The sequence below is a fragment of the Phaseolus vulgaris genome, chromosome 8 (genome assembly GCF_051622355.1).
Source record: "Phaseolus vulgaris cultivar YP4 chromosome 8, ASM5162235v1, whole genome shotgun sequence".
NCBI classification, from domain to species: Eukaryota; Viridiplantae; Streptophyta; class Magnoliopsida; order Fabales; family Fabaceae; genus Phaseolus; species Phaseolus vulgaris.
This window is the reverse complement of record NC_143505.1, coordinates 32,724,340-32,739,326: the sequence shown is the minus strand read 5'-3', so window position 1 is coordinate 32,739,326 and position 14,987 is coordinate 32,724,340. Positions and strand designations below refer to the sequence as shown.

At 32.4% G+C, this 14,987-nt stretch overlaps 1 non-coding gene across 1 annotated transcript; it reads right to left on the bottom strand.

The window, feature by feature from the left end:
• Nucleotides 1-6,804: 6,804 nt before the first annotated feature.
• Nucleotides 6,805-6,876, bottom strand: TRNAW-CCA (transfer RNA tryptophan (anticodon CCA)). Its single transcript has one exon. It is a non-coding gene; the product is annotated as a tRNA-Trp (tRNA).
• Between the last annotated feature and the right edge of the window lie 8,111 nt (nucleotides 6,877-14,987).

Here is a 14,987-nt window from a genome sequence, read left to right as displayed (position 1 = left end):
TATGTGTCCCATTCAGGAATGGTTCTTTGAATTTCAAGAACTTGATGGTGGGGTTGTTTACATGGGTAATGATAATCCATGTAAGACAACTGGGATAGGTTCAATCAAGCTGCGAAATCATGATGGATCCACCAGAATTTTGCGGGATGTACGGTACGTGCCAAAGTTGAAGAAGAATCTCATCTCATTGGGGGCTTTAGAATCTAAATGCCTAGTTGTGACGATGCGAGATGGAATTCTTAAAGCAACTTCAGGAGCACTTGTGATGTTGAAAGGCGTGAGGAAGAACAATTTGTATTACTATCAAGGTAGTACAGTGGTGGGGACAGTAGCGGTAACAACTTCTAGCACTGAGAAGGATGTCGAGGCAACAAAGTTGTGGCATATGAGGTTGGGACATGCTGGAGAGAAATCCTTGCAAATTCTTACCAGGCAGGTATTGTTGAAAGGTACGAAGGCTTGCAAACTTGAATTTTGTGAGCATTGTGTTCTGGGAAAACAAAGAAGAGTGAAGTTTGGCACTGCAATTCACAATACCAAGGGTATTCTGGATTATGTGCATTCAGATGTGTGGGGACCTGCCAAGACTTCGTCAATCGGAGGTAGGCATTATTTTGTCACTTTTGTGGATGATTTTTCCAGGAGAGTTTGGGTGTTTACTATGAAGAACAAAAATGATGTGCTTGAAATTTTCCTTAAGTGGAAAGCTCAAGTTGAAAACCAGACAAGAAGCAAGATTAAGGTTCTCCGAACAGACAATGGAGGAGAATACAAGAGTGATCTGTTCCTGAAGGTATGCCAAGATTGTGGCATAGTTCGACACTTCACTGTTAGAAAAACACCACAACAGAATGGGGTGTCGGAGCGTATGAACAAGACACTTGTGGAGAAAGTTCGTTGTATGTTGTCTAATGCTGAGTTAGGCAGAGAGTTTTGGGCTGAGGTTGTGACATACGCTCAACATCTCGTCAATAGTTTGCCATCATCTGCTATAGATGGCAAAACCCCGTTAGAGGTATGGTCTGGAAAACCTGCAACTGATTATGATTCTTTGCATGTTTTTGGTTCTATTGCATATTATCATGTGATTGAATCAAAGTTGGATCCACGGGCAAAGAAGGCTCTTTTCATGGGTTTTAGTCCTGGAGTGAAGGGATACCGTTTGTGGTGTCTAGAGGCAAAGAAAACAATTATCAGCAGGGATGTTACCTTTGATGAATCTGCCATGTTAAAGAAGGTAAATCCAGAAGGAGCTGACAGTACTCCGCAACAGATGGAGTGTGCCCGGAAGCAGGTGGAGTTTGAGCAGCAGTGGTGATCCCAACACGAAAATACTACAAGTGACTCTTCTATGGCAGAAGAAGAGTCAGATGAGGAAGAGGTTCTTACCCAAGAATCTCAACAACAATCAGCGCCAATTGTAGTTAGAAGACAGAGACGAGATATTCAGAAGCCTGCTCGTTTCATGGATATGGTTGCCTATGCACTTCCAGTTGTTGATGACATTCCATCCACTTACCCATAAGCCATTCTGAGTTCATAGAGTGGTAATTGGGCAGGTGCGATGGAACAGGAGATGCAGTCTTTGAAGAAGAACAAGACATGGAAGCTGGCACAATTACCAAAATGTAAGAAGGCAATTGGGTGCAAATGGGTATTTGCAAAGAAAGAAGGTTTTCCTAATAAAGATGTTCGCTACAAGGCAAGGTTGGTTGCTAAAGGCTTTGCTCAGAGGGAGGGAATTGATTATAATGAGGTATTTTCTCCAGTTGTTAAACATTCCTCCATTCGAATTTTGTTGGCCTTGGTAGCACAGTTGAATTTGGAGCTTGCTCAACTTGATGTAAAGACCGCGTTCCTACACGGTGATTTGAAGGAGGAAATCTATATGACTCAACCAGAAGGATACAAGGTTGATGGTAAAGAAGATTGGGTTTGTAAACTTAGCAAATCGTTGTATGGACTGAAACAATCTCTAAGACAGTGGTACAAACGATTTGATAAGTTCATGAAGGATCAGAAGTACAAGAGAAGCAGATATGATCACTGTGTGTATTTGCACAGACTTGAAGATGGTTCCTACATTTACTTACTCTTATATGTTGATGATATGCTGATTGCAGCAAAGAGCCAAGTTGAGATTGACAGGTTAAAGGTTCAGTTGAGTAAAGAGTTCGAGATGAAGGATTTGGGGGAAGTCAAGAAGATTCTCGGCATGGAGATAAACAGGGACAGGGAGAGGGGAAAACTTTGGTTGTCACAGAAGCAGTATTTACAGAAGGTACTACAATGTTTTGGTATACACGAAGATACAAAACCTGTAAGTACCCCACTTGCTCCTCATTTGAAATTGAGTAGCCGTTTATCTCCGATGACTGATGAAGAACGAGAATACATGGCGGAAGTCCCATATGCAAATGCAGTTGGAAGCTTGATGTATGCAATGGTGTGTACAAGACCAGATATTTCACAGGCTGTGAGTGTTGTTAGCAGGTACATGCATAATTCGGGCAAGGGACATTGGCAAGCTGTGAGATGGATTCTACGGTACCTCCAAAATACCTTAGATGTTGGATTGACATTTGAGCAAGATGAATAACTTGGTCAATGCATAGTTGGATATTGTGATTCTGATTATGCAGGTGATTTGGATAAGCGACGGTCTACAACTTGCTATTTGTTCACTTTAGCAAAAGCGCCAGCTAGTTGGAAGTGTACCTTGCAGTCTACAGTGGCTTTGTCTACGACAGAGGCAGAGTATATGACGATTACAGAGGCTGTGAAGGAAGCAATTTGGCATCATGAGTTGCTTAAAGACTTGGGAGTTGGTCAGAAATAACTTGAGTTATATTCTGACAGTCAGAGTGCTATTCATTTAGCAAAGAATCAAGTCTTTCATGCACGGACAAAACACATTGATGTTCGTTATCACTTTGTGCGTGAGATTCTCGAAGAAGAGGAGATTGTTCTCCAGAAGATTCACACTACGGAGAATCCTGCAGATATGCTCACCAAGGTGGTTACAAGGACCAAATTTGAACACTGTTTAGACTTGGTTAATATCTTGCACATTTGAAGTTGGCGCCCAGAGGCGCAAATTTGAAGCACTGCAAAGTTTGTAAGTTTGTTTTTGTTATGTTTTGAGAAGATTTGTTTTAGGTGGGACTTGAAATTAAGCCAAGGTGGAGATTTGTTGATTTTGGCTTAATCCAAGTCCCACATCAGTGGTTCATTGTTTGGGAAGGAGGTTTGAGGGTTATAAATTAAACTCTCCTCCTTCACTGTTAAATATCTCAATTTGTAATATCTTCTCCCATAATAATAAAAGTGAGGTGTTTTTGCTCTGCTCGGAGATTAGGCTAAATTGGCCGAACTCTGTTAACAATTTTCTGGTGTGTTTTTTCCTCTTTATCTCTTTTATTATTCCACTATGTTTATTCAATATTATTTGTCGGGTAGCTCTGTTAGGGTTCTGTTTTAGTGGAAAAATTACCCGTTTTTCCCAACACTTATGTGATATTTCTTTATCATAAAATTTAAGAAAAAAAAGAAAAAACACCTGAAATATGAAATGGATTAATTTTAAATACAAATGATAACATTGTAAAAGACTCTCTTTAACTAATTTCATAAGACTGATTTTGTCTATAAAAAAACTCACACATTTCAACACAATAAGAATTGAAAATTTATAACTATTAATAAAATACGAAAAATATATTATCAATTTATTTTTTTTTTCACATTAATTTTATTATATATATTTTTTTTTTAATATATCATTTTTCCACAAAATCAAGATGTTGTTAGAAAATTTTACATTAGTTAATTATCATCAAAATAATACACCACATTCCCTGATGTTATTAATTGCCTTACAATCTTTATTTATCTTCACAACAGTTTTTTATTTCAAAATATATTTTTTTAATTTTGACTATACGATTGTCAACATAAGTATTTAATTTAATTTTTTTAAATCTTATAACTAATCTCACATATATAAATATATAATTTATAATGTATTATATTTTTAAAGATGTATTCAAAGTTAATTTTACTGTTATAGTTTTTTTTTTTACTTTTAAAGTATAATAAGACTAATAAAAATAAAAGTATTATGCATATCATAACAATAAATGTACACTATTTTATTTGAAATTTTTTCCTTCCTCTTTAAATCCCTGTACATCCATATAACAACGTAATTACGTTTTTTTTCAAAAAAATTGTTTATTCCAATAGTTATGGTTAAAATCATATCGTATGAAGAAACTTCTAAAATATTTTCTTACGTAAAGATAAACTTACAATTTATTTTATGTTTCGTTGTTACTTAAAATAAAATCACTGTGATTAAATTTTAAATAAGAATGAAATTTGAAAAATGTTGATAAACATTTTTTTAATGGTTTAAATTTATTTAAAACTACAAACTCAAGATAGAAAATAATTAAATAGAATTTGAGTTTTATATTTTTTTTATAATTTTTAATATTTTATTAATTATGGATAAAAGATATATATTTGGTAATAGTTGAAATTTATTTAAAGCTACAAATTCAACCGAGAAAATAATTAAATAGAATTTGAGTTTCATATTTTTTTAATAATTTTTAATATTTTATCAATTATCGGAATTAAACAAATATTTTTTCATTAGGTCTACACACAACCAATAATATATGACAATCATTGCAATACTTGTGACACCGTTAAACAATAAACCAAATATTCATTCTCAATTGTTCAATAAACTTTAATCATAAAAAGTATTATGTACAAAAGAAGAAAATGCAATGAAATTTACCTTGGACCCGTGTAGAGATTCATTCAAATCATTCCTATCTTTTGCACCCGAATCTAGGTTACACACCGCTCTGAACAATGTTCCTTCGCGTTAGAACCTTGCGATTGGAGGAGTAGGTGTGATAGCAAAACAATACCATGGGGTTTAATGTCTTTCTCTTTCCACGCTTTTCTAACTAAAGCTTAACCTTGTTTGAAAGTTATGAATAAGTAAAAAATGGGGAGAAGATGAACTATTGTTACTGCTTCTGAAGTTTTTCCTTCTCTTGTTCCTCTATTTTGCTCTGAATATTAAATTTCTACAATTAACAAATAAAGAACAAATAAAACATCAATATAGCATGTAAAAAGTAAAGTTAAGAACATGATAGCATACCTTCTCTACATAATGCTATCTGGTGACCAAACCCACTGTTTCTATTTTGAATGTGGCTTTTAGAATCATAAACGGTGATGACAGGAAATTAGAAAATCAAATTGGATCTAACTTTTCGGTAAAATATGAGGAAATGAGAATATATTTTAGTTAATGCTTTGTATGATTTTATTTACAGGAAAATCTATTTCACATAAAATTATATAATAATAAAAAATTAGACTAATTATATGGCAGTTCCAAAGCAGCACGTCTATTTATAAAAAAAAAAACTCTTTGGAACACTTTATAGAAAAGAAGGGATATTTTACAACATTATAAGTTTTTTCATTAGCGCAATATATTTTTACGGAGAATTTTAAATGTTTTTTCTTAACAAATACAAACGTTAGAATAATTTCAATTAACTTATTCAACGAATCTTTTTGAAATACAAAAATATTCATATAAAATGAATATCTAATAGATATTCATTTAAAAATTTAGGATATTTACATTATATATATAATAGATTCTAATATAATTCTTTAAAATTATTTTATTAAATGCTTAGTAAACAAATATTGTATTTGAATTGATTCTTTGAATCTCGGCAATTGACTCCACTTTTGTTATTATGTTTTTAAGTAAGATGTTATAGTGAAATTGGTAGACACGATGTTCTTAGGAAGCAGTGCTAGAGCATCTCGATTCGAGTCTGAGTAGCGACATGACATCTTATCTTCTAAAAAACATGTCTTGTAATGAATTCTTATTTCTTCTCCTAGTATTTTTATTTTTTCATTCAATATGGTTATGGTATTTTCCACTTTAGAGCATATAATAACTCAAATCGTTTTCGGTCGTATCTCTTTTATTTTCAATTCATTTGATAACCTTATTATTAGGCAATGAAATAATAGGATTCTGATTACCAGGAAGGCAGTCAACCGGCGAGAAAAATATTGGATTGTACAACTCTTTTATGTGTGTATCACTATTATTAATGGCGCTCTAGTCAAAAACTTAAATTACAATTTCATAAAACAAATGTCAAATTAGGATTTCGCAAAGATTAATCAAAATATAGAAAGAGAAAGAGAATTGAGAATGAAAGTATGCTTTTACATAAAAGAGGAAAGGAAAAAGAAAAAAAAATGAAAAGTACCCGAAGGAAAGAGAAAGAAAGTGGGAAGTAAGGTAAAAAAAAAAGAATCTGGAAAATAGGGGCACATGAAAAGGAAAGAGAAAGAAAGTGAAAAATAGGGTATCTATTTTATGGGTAATGGAGAATCATAATAATGGGTAAATTAAATATACTCAATAAAAATTACTAAATGATTCTTTTATAATTTTAAAATAAGATTACGTTAAATTTTATATATGACATTACATTTTATTGGGATTGTGTTTAAATAATTTATATAAACTTTTGAATTAGTTTTGAACTTCATTTGTGTTTAAACAATGTAACATTCTTTAAGTAAGTAATGTGTTACTAACGGATAGTATATGTATGTAATATTTTGATGAATATTATATTATAATATAATATTAATGTTATTAATGTTGAAATAAATTCGTATTTAATCCGTTGAAAAAAGAATTATTTTTATTTTAAAAAGGATTGATGAGATTACTGAACCTGACGTGAATCGAACACGCAACCTTCTGATCTGGAGTCAGACGCGCTACCATTGCGCCACAGATCCAAACTTAATTATTGATAATGTTCTAACAAAACAAAATATAACTTAAAACTCCTATCAAACTAAAAATAATTCCTAATGTGAGAGAGATTCACGTTTTTCTTTTTCTTTTAAATTTGTGATAAGTGTTTCCTTTTTTCCTTTCAAGTTTTTATTGAGATTCATCTTATGATAATTTTATTATAGATTAGGTGAGTATTATAAACATATTTTATTATTTGCCTTTAACATATTATTTACTTTGACATTTTTAACATAAAATATACTTCAATCCATTGTTGTGACTAATTTCAAGTTCAAGATTATTTCCAAAATTTTATTGGATAGGCTTGTTGTGGTGATTTTCAAAACATTTCTCTCAATCAATATGAGTTTGTGAAGGGCAAGCAAAATGTGTGAGATTTTTTTCCTTGTAATAAATGTGTGAGACAGTGATAATTTATCTTCCTTGCGGAGGAGGTTCTAAGCAAAGACCTTTCTAAGCTTGTGAATGATAAGAAGATTTTGCACATGACTAGTCCTAATGGTTATATCAGTCCTTCTCATATTTTATATGTTGATGATATTTTTGTGTTTTTGTAGAGCTGATAATAAATCTCTTAGAAATTTGAATATTTTTCTTCAAAACTATGGTGCCTTTTATGATCAATATGGAATAATTCTAAAAGCAACTTATTCTCTGTGGATAACTCTACAAGATTCATTGCGAAAGTTCAAAGACACATTTCTTGCAGCCATGACTATCCTTACCCTTTAACTATTTAGGGGTGTTTATTTTTGTTGGTGTTCCTAAGCTTACATTTCTCCAACCTTTTGTTGATAAAGTCAAATTGAAGTTTGCTTCTTGGAAACAGAAATCTCTTAACATGATGGGTAGAATCTAGTTGGTTAACATTGTGGTTACTGGTTTCCTTGCTTATAGGCTTAATGTGTATAAATGACCTACTCATCTTCTAAAGCAAGTTGAGCAATGGAGGAGAAAATTCATTTGGACGAGGGACATTATGAATAAAGGAACCTCTACTGCTAATTGGTTTAAGATTTGCTCTCCTATTGAGAATGAAGGGTTGAAGATTAATAACTTGCAACATGAAAATAATGCATATCTTCTCAAGCTTAACTGCAGTTTTGCTTATAGTAATATAAGCTTAGAGTTCTTAAGTCTAAATATGAGCTTAGATTGGCTTATAGTTCCTCTTCTATTTCAACTGGGATTAAATAGTTTTACACCATTCTTGAGCATACCTCTTGAGTTGTTGGTACAAGTAATGATATTAATTTGCTCTATTTGAGTCTCCTTTGATCTTCTCTATTTTCTTCATTCTCCTATCGCAACTCATGTATTGTATCGAACATTTGCTATAAGTTACGATCCTCTCCCCTTTCCCTTGGTTGGACCATGTGTCGCTAGTTCCTCATAACTTTTTATGGGGGTAGGAATAGTTCACTATGAGAAATAACATATTTACAAACGAATAAGTACCAACGAATTCGTATTCATCAGTAAAATATGATTATTGAAGGATTTTACAAACAAATAGCAACAACAATAATTTTTATAATACTTGTGTATATTCATCGATAAATATAACATCAAGATTAGAAATAAGTGTTATGGGTGTGATAGTTTTATCCATCAATAATATTCATTGATAAATGATAGTGAATATATTTTTCGATAAAATTCATCAATAAATTGAGCGCCAAGTTCAAAAATCAATATTGTGGGTGTTATAACATTATCTATATGACAACGAATGTAAAATCCATCGGTAAAATTCGTCGAAAAATTGAGAGCAAGATAAAATATTAGTTTTATGGCCTTATCTATCGCCAATGTCCATTGATAACTAACAACAAATGGTTATCTATTAGATTAATAATTAATATTATTAATTATTATTAATATTAATACTATGATCATCACTTTGCGATAAAAAATTTCTACATACTAACAACATTTTGTCACTATCGATGGATTTTAATCATCGGTAAAACTAGTATTTCTTGTAGTGACCTTTATCTTCCCTATGGGAGCACTACAAGAGAAAACATTTTTAACAGGGGTTATATTTAGCGTTTCCAACAGTTTTAACCCTAGCTAAGTAGAAGTGATGTATATGAACTTGTATAGATCTAATACACAAGCATCAACTCAAAACTAAAAAGAAAATGCACCAAAGGATAAAAAAAACATAATCACAAAAATGTACTCAAATAAAATCAATAAACCAAAATTAGCAATAAAAGTACTACAAGGAATTGATGACATTGTAGGAAAAAAATATGACTAGACAAAACATGTATGGATTCAAAAATTAAAATGATACAAACACAATGAATTTGTATAAATTAAAACAGAAAGAAAGACTCAAGATAAAGCAAAAACATAATCAACTAACATAAAAACAGAATTAAAGTGTCAATCAACTCAAAAAAAAATTTGCACACAACCTTAGCTCTAGATACCACATGATGTGAGTTGAATCAAGCATATACACTTTAGGAACACAATAAGGAGGCTTAAGGACATTTCAATGGAGGACATTGCCTTCCAAATAAAGAGCCAAACTCATAAGAATCATGAGTGTCATATCCTTATACACAAATATAAGGCGGAAATGGAAAGGAAAGCAAAATCAACACATAAACACAAGTAGAAACACAATATAGAACAATTAAACCGATTAAAAACAGAAACTAACACATATGAACCGATTGAAAGGAGAATTAAGTGTTGGAAATAAAAGGAAACACAAGAGAAACAAGAACAAATGGTGGAAATTAAAGAACAACACCTAAAAAGACAAACTACCGATTGAAATTACTAGAAACATGGAAATGGAGATGGAAGGAAGAAGGAACTTAATTGGATGAAGACTTGAAGGAGATGGACACGCCACTTGGATGATGAAAGCTCCAAGATGAGTGCTAGTTGCCGCCACTTGAAGCCCTCCAAAGCTCACAAGATAAGATTTAGTGAAGGAGATCAAATCTCTCACAATTCTCTCTCAATTTGAGTAGAGTTTCCTTTCTTTAATTTCTAAATTCTGAATTACATGAGCAATGCCTCTCTATTTATAATAAAAGAGGGCTGAAAAATGAAAAGGCACAATTCAAATACAAGAGTTCAAATTTGGCGCCAAAAATCAAGTCACATGAGAAGTGTGACTTGCTTTCCTACTTTGGCACCTCCTAAAATCATATCTACACCTACTCTTTATATCACATGGAAGGTGTGACTTGTTTTGTACATTAGTACCCCTTATTTAATATCTACACCTCCCTTTTAAAGTTCTACTAAATCTACACAAAAGTAATTACAAAAAGAGTCATCAAATGATGCTCATTTATTTAATGCTTGTGCCCTTGCTCTTATTATCTTCTGAGGCATGATGGATGTTCATGTGTTGCCTTGGGCCTCAGTGTGGGCTTGGGCTTTGGGCTTGGGCCTCCATATTAAGAATACTAATAGGAAGAACTTCAAGTGTTATGGTCCTTGACCATTCCTCCTATTGATGGCATATTTAAATGCTTGTTGAGATGACCCTTCAAGTATAACATCCTTGGTCATCTTCATGTATTTTTTATTCTCATAAGGTTATATTTAGTGTTTCTGACGATTTTAACCTCAGCTAAGTGCGTTATCTACGGTTTGTTTTTCCCCTAGTAGATCCAGCGTCGCTAACAGATTACTAACGATTTTTATTAAACCCTAGAAGGACAATTACTTTCTAGTGGTTCTTGGAACCTCTGGTATTTCCGGCAGTTTCCAAACCCCTAGTATTCCTGGCGGTTTCCAAACCTTTGGTATTCCCAACGGTTTTCAAACCTCTGTTACTTTCAACAATTTCTTTTTAAAAATTTACTTCATGATGGAGAGACCATCAATGAGAAAATGTGGGTTTTCTCATAAAAAAATTGTTTTAATCCTACCATTAATAAAATTAATATTTATTACTTTTACTTGTTGAAATAAAGGCAAATGTTTGATACGAAGCTATAGTTAACCAAACATTATGCTTGTAAAACATCTAAAACATGATTCGATAAAGTCATTCATCCTGATTTGTAGTTTGAACATTATGTGTTGTAAGTACATTATATCATTTGTCTTCTTCATTTACTCACTTTAATTTACTTACACAACATAAAACATGCACATCCAACTTAGAATCAAACACATGGCATTCTGTTAAAAATATTAACTAAGTCATTTTAAATATATATTTCAACATCAATTATATTTAAAATTAAGTTTACAAAATTATTTTCATTCAAAATCAATTTTATTAATACTCACCCAATTAACTTTAATGGCAAATAAAAAACTTGTTCATACATAGAGATTGTATTTATGAGAAATGCAAATTTGTGATTCCATGATTGAAGGCAAAATCTACTTGCACTTCTAGGACTACATACAATATACAAAAAGCTAAGATTGTCTGCTTAAACAAGTAACAACCAAACATCAATCAAGACAACACGTTGCAAAACAACCACTAAGTACGGTTCAATATATTCACCGAAGCAAAAGAATTAAGAAAAACAAACGATCACAATAACATCTTTTCACATTACTACACTCCATATAACAAAAACAAAAGAAAACTATATTTAAAATTTGAAAATATACAATGTCGTGTACCTGGGTGGATGGTTAATATTTGAATATGAAGATCAATAATATAATCATTGCATGTGTAGACATTGTAATAGGGCTAATGAGAACAACAATGTAGTAGCACTAACTCTAAATATTTATGCTAATTTACTTCTCAATGGACCTATAACTAATAATGGCTCTCTTTCTTCTAGATCAAAAACACACTCAAACTATAATTATAATTGAAAGCTAACAGATACCTCAAATGTGAGAGCAATCAAGTGTGGTCTTTTGACTTGTGTAGGGAAACATGTTATATTAATTTACCAAAAACCAACTAAAGCTCAGTTGAATAGGTGTGGATTCATCTAGAACATTGGAGGTGCATGAACCAAATGATAGCAATTTAAGCACAATACTCCATATTATTGAACTTGGTGCCTGCAGAATTATATACATGAACATAGTTATAGTAGCTGGGAGGATGAAACCAACCTAAAGGGATACTACTGCTTTCCCATGACATGGACTAGCAGGTTTGAGATTTGGAACTACAAAAATAAGGTTTGCAGATCATATAATATGAAACATGGGTTGTAGGATGGAAGGGGAAATGTGTTTGAAGCACCTACCAAGCCAATCTTAAAGCAGGATATAAACTAATTGAATGAGGGACATGGTGAACATGGATGCAAAACCTACATGCTTCAAAATGCAATGAGAATAATCAAAACTACATCTAGAAAAATAAAGCATTATTGTTGAAAATAACCATTACATGGAAGTTACCTTTACCTTTAGTTCTCTCTATTGGAAGAATAATTTAATATTGCCAAAGGTCTAAATCTACAGTCAACTACAACAAAGAAATAAAAACAAGTGAACCGAGGTAGCAAAATTGAAGTGAATCAGGAAAGTATGAGAGTAATTGTATTAGGCTTAACCTATGAAGCTATAATGGGAAATAGTTGGTAAGAAAACCCAAATGATACAATTGAAAGGTGTAAGTAGAGAAAATGTCACTTGGCAGCAATGTTCATATTCAATATAGTTTTTAATAGTCATAGACTAAATAATGTGAATGGAATCAGAAGCAAAGAATATAATTAAAGCTAACACACCAATGTCTATAAAAAAAATTCATTATTATTAAGAAAACTAAACATCAAATAAAGCTTCAACTATCTTCAATGTCATTCCTTATTATTTATAAGAGCATACAATCCCAAAACTATTGTCATTGACAAAATTTGTGATACTAGGTGTTCAGAATTTTGAATTGGATAGACCAACCAAAATTTAGATTGGTTCAAATTCATCCTAATGTTTTGGTTTAAAAAAAATAAATTCAATTTAGTCCAATTTAAGGCCCCCATGTAGGAATATATATATATATATATATATATATATATATATATATATATATATATATCCCACGGAAGATTGAAGCTATTGATTCATTATCATGTTTTCCTATTGTGAATTTATTGCATTTATTTATTTATTTTACTTTAGTTATATTACAAAATCAGAGCAACACCAAATAATACCAACTAAAAATATACGAGAAAATAAAATTAAAATTGAAATTCACAAATAATAAAAAATTTAAAATAATATATCAACTAAGTCAAGAGATTGAAAATATAATTATTATACCGGAATAAATACTGTAGAATTTAACTTGAGTACGTGCAAGTTTATATATGAATTGACAGAAACTAGATACCCTGAAAAAAAAACCAGTAAAGACATGATAAACAAAATGAAATCCATGCAGTATTTGACCACCTTAGGAAACTGAAATTGAAAGTTGAATGTGAACTTCTATACTCAAACAACATTGGCTAGTTGTAGCACTACACAAATTTATTATTTTAGTAGAGGTTTAATAGTGGAGGTTAGTGTAACCTATAGTAAAGAATAATGATAGTAGAGGTTATCAAGACCTCTGTTAAGGCACACACACTTAGTAGAGGTTATTTTTCAAACCTCTGGTAATGAGCCAAAGTAAAATATTAATCTCCTTTCTTTCACCTTCCTCTTGGGTCTCCTTATTTTTAACCTAATATGCAACGATGCTCTATTGTCAATCTAGGTGTTCATTTTAATCCAACTGTAAGCATTATTTTCGTCTCCTGCAACCCCATTCTCTTCTCTCCTTCTCTGTTTCACCTTCTATTTTCACTATCATCATATAGAAACCATCTCTTTCTCCTCTTCCTCTTCTTCTTCTTAATCTTTGTTTTTTACTTTTCTTTCCTTTATGTTTAGGTTCGGTTGAGTGTGGGAGCAAGAGAATGGGGAAGGTGTCACCCAAGGAGAAGACTCAGAGGGTTAAGGGGAGGAGGCGTTCACGAATTTCACTACTGCAATCCTTCAGGTTTGGCTTCCATTGCAGGAAATTGTTGTTGCATTGATCTCGGGAAGAAGAGAGTGGCAGTGTTGCATGCCAGGAAGAGTGTGAAGGGACACAAGGAGAATCTGAGGGTTTTTGATAAGAGTCTTGTGATGATGTTGCTGGTGAATTTGGTTAGCTACGATGTTGGTTCGTCGAGCTCCCAAAATCCCTCGACGATTCCCGTTAAAAAACCAAGCTCACATCTCTCCCCCATTGTCCGTATGTTTCACAAGATTAAATTTTTTGAAGTTGTCAATTTAATGAGTTTTCTATAAGTACGTGTTTGCTTGACTTGTGTCTGTTCAGGTTCATGAGGGTTTTATTTGAGGAAAATTGGTTTGTGTTTGTTTTACGGTACGAAACAAAGATTGTTATTATTTTTTATGAGTTAATTAGAATAGTTATTATGTGCTTGAAGGTTCACATTCTCCATTAATGAAGAACCAGTGTGTGAAGTTCGAATACGGCCAAAAAAGCGTCGTCGGTGTTTCCCATACACCGCGGACACGGACACACGGCGGAAGCGTGCCCGACACGGTGTCAGACGCTTTTTATTGGGCTGGAAACGGGCCTCTTTCTGGATACGTCGGAGGAGGCACGTTTCCCTCCTTGGACACGCCAAAAAAGCTAGAAAAAAAAACTCCATTCAATATTTTAAAGACCTCTTCTCTTTCACACTAAATCTCAGATAAAATCTAAACAAAATATTAAAATTTCCAAAAAGTAAAAGTTAAACATTATGTTTTTTTTAATTTTTTTTCATATAACAAAATATATTACTACATTTTAATTTATATATAGCCGTGTCTCGTGTCCTATAATTTTCAGTTTAACCGTATTTTCGTGTCCGTGTCCGTGTTGTATCCGTACCCGTATCCGTGTCTGGACTTCTTAATAATGGGTTATGTTAGGGGATTTTTTTTTTGTGTGTGTAATAATGGATTTTGGAAGATAATGTAATTTATATTATAAATGGTTGTTGAAGTTGTCTCACTTATCTGGCCGTGGCTATGAAAAAGCGCTTACCAAGTTACCATACTTGATAATGTCAATAAGGTCCATATTATATGCTTGGTCATGCTGAACCTTGAATGTAATGATCTG